The sequence below is a fragment of the Solanum tuberosum genome, unplaced genomic scaffold (genome assembly GCF_000226075.1).
Source record: "Solanum tuberosum cultivar DM 1-3 516 R44 unplaced genomic scaffold, SolTub_3.0 scf00050, whole genome shotgun sequence".
Classification (NCBI taxonomy): domain Eukaryota; kingdom Viridiplantae; phylum Streptophyta; class Magnoliopsida; order Solanales; family Solanaceae; genus Solanum; species Solanum tuberosum.
In genome coordinates, this window is record NW_006238975.1 from 887,074 (window position 1) to 890,384 (window position 3,311).

Genomic DNA, 3,311 nt, shown 5'->3' on the forward strand with positions numbered 1-3,311 from the left:
TTATCTATTAAGTATGAATATTTTAAATATTTGAGAGAGTGTTTTTATTAAAGCTTGCTTCGATTATTGAAGGCCTACCCATTATGTTACATGTACCTTCCTTTATATAGAAAGGAAATCCTATCCTATAGCTACTGCACTTATACTTATCTGCACACTACTTTAATAATGCACACCTACCACATCTACCACTTTACACTTGCCCATTAATAATGCACACCACTCCTACCTACCACTTTAATATGCACATACTTTAATAATGCATACTACCCTACACTTGTTGACTAATTTACATAATTTATTCCTACTCCACTAACTTTCTTACAATAAGACGAAAATAATGCACCTAATAATTTACAATAATGCTCCTTTACATAGTACTATTCACTTTATACTATTTGCTTTTGACTTTTTTGGCTAAATATGTCTTCTTTGCCTTATCTCTTTAGTTGTCTTTATCTTCTTTGTCCCTATCTTCTTTGTCTTCATATCTCTTTGACTTTATTCTAGCTGGACATCAGGAATCACATTGTCTTCTCCATTACATTTGAACATATATGGTCAGGATATTTGTGTCCGATTAGCTTACAATATCTGGTTAATAGTTCTGACGAAATAAATCCTGCCTTTAATGCTCTTGTTGTAGGTCTTTCTTCTGGTTTTAATAATGATAAAATCCATCGCTGGACTTCATCCATATCTCTATTGGTACTCCTCCAATGATTATTTCCTTCTCTGTAGTTTCTTCGGTATTTATTAATCCTTTTGGTAGTTCATGGCATAATTGTTCAGTAGTTATTATTTCATCTTCTGTTACTAATTCTCTTGTAATATATTTTTCTTCTTATCCTGTATTTATTAATATTAAATATTTTTGTTGTTCCATTATTCCCGTTATGTAGTAACTCCAATATCTTCCGGTATTATCATCTATTTGGTCAGGCCTATCTTTACAATTTGAATGGGAGGTTTTATCTCCTCATGTAATATCTCTGTTGTTGCCGTATAGAATTTCACATAAAATAAATTTCCCTTGGTCACTTTTGTATATAATAAATGCTTTGTATAATTCTGGTATGCCACTTAGTTCTTCTCCTTCATAAGTCTCATTATAATTATAGTCATTATTATCTATGACTCTGACTATTCTTTCAAAAGAATTTTCTATTTTTATTTTATTTATTTTATTTTTTGCTGTTATTTTATGTTTTGTTGTTAAAACATATAAGTTTTTACATGTTATATAGTCTTGGTTTGGATCTTTTATAGTAGTAGATCTGGGATTGAGGTTTAGGTAACTCTGTATTTTGTATATATTTTCGATGTATGTCCTTGTGATGTGGTTATACACATTTTTCTCATGTTGTAGGCTATCTGCATACGTTGATGTTTGTGATCTATGGTTAATGGGTTTTTTGCTTTTTGTGTAAATGTATATGAGGTAATATTTTACTACACTTATTATACTTTTTTCTATTGGTTGTATATTTCTATGGGTGTATCTATTTCTTCTCTAAAACATTTTTCAATAACTGGTCTTCTTGTACCTGCAGCTATATTTAGACAATCATTATGGGTTTTAAGGTGTTTCCCAACGCCACCTCTTAGCTCTGGATTTTTAAAGTCTTCCAATCGACTTAGCTCCGCATTTTTGTAGTCATGCTGCTGACTTGTACTAGCTTTAGACTTCAGATTATCTTCATTAGTCTTAAGCTTTTGTATCTCATTGTCCATACTGTCCCCTTTGATACAAAGTGTAGTAATGGCTTTGAGTATCTCTTCAATTGTATTTTCTTTCTCAGTTTGAGTAATTTTGTCTTGATAAGTAATCTGCAATAACATTCTTGTCAGTTTTTATTACTTCAATAGTAAATGTAAAATTTAATATATTTAATACCAATCATCTTATTTCTTTTGTCGTTACTGAATCTTGTATTTTTCTTGTTAGCATTGATATTTTTCTTTAGTTATTATTTGTAATCTGTTTCAGTCATTTATATAGTATTCATTATCTGATTATGTTACTGAATTATTTTCCATTTTGTTTTCTGATAGTTCATATATACTATCATCGCTTTCTAATTCATAATCTATATATTCTATTGGTATATATTTTTCATTGTCTACTAGTATTTCTGATATTTGTTTTTTCTTTGAATCTTTAGGTAATTTGCAATCTTTAGCTATGTCCTAATTTTCCACAATTATAACAAGTACATTCCGTTAGTTTTCTCTTTGGTCTTTTATACTTATATTTTGATCTGTATTTTTTAAGTTTCTTTTTTTATTTTTATAATACCTATCCGTGCAACCAAATTGGGGTGTTGTTTTATTTTTGCAACATGCTAGGTTTTTTACTAATATCTTTTTCATTTTTGTGTATTTGTGTTTGGTCTTTTTTATCAAACTGGTATTCTATGTCTTTTTTTAAATTTTTGTTGTAATGGTTTTAAATTCTCTGCTAATTTTGGTATGTATTCTCTTACTTGATTTACTAGTCCTATTCATTCCAACTTTTTATTACTTTTGAATTAAAAGGTTCTGGTAATTTTGTAAAATATAATTTTCTTATTTCTGTACTTTCTTATGTGCTATATGTTCCTTTAAAATAGTATTCTCTAAATGCACAAGTATATTCATCTATATAACACATATTACATATTGCTAATTTTGTCATTAGATTCCGGTTTATGATTTTTTCTTTATTTTGTTCTTCTACTTCTGTTGTCATACTACTAAATTCATTTCGTATAGCTACTTCGTACTTATATAGTATTTCCATAGTTGTGGTAGCTAATTCACCATTAGATTTTTTATTACTTCTTAGAGTTTTTAAACTTTCATCTGATAAATTTTGTAGCCATAATTTTACTGTTCCTATAAGTGTTCTTTGTATATATCCTGTCATTCCTATTTTGTTATCTATTAATTGTTTTTATATATATCCCATCCATAATTGGATTGTTTTATTTATATATGGTACATAGTCTAAATCTAAAAAATCATGTTGTTCAGTTATTGGTTTAGGTGTCCATTTTTTATTTGATATTTTATCCCATATAGTTTTTTCTTTATCATATTGTTCATAATTTGTATTATAATATTTTAAATTTTTTGGGTTTTTTATTCCTGATGTACTAGGTTTTTCATCCATGTCTACGTCTCCTGTATTTATTTCTAAATTCTTTGTATTATCTATGTTTGCTAAAAGTTCCGTATATGTTTCGCTTGTTTCTGAATGTTGTCCATCTAGATCATCGTCGTTTATTTCATCAATTCTTATTTCGGGTAGATTATCTTGGCTATTTTCT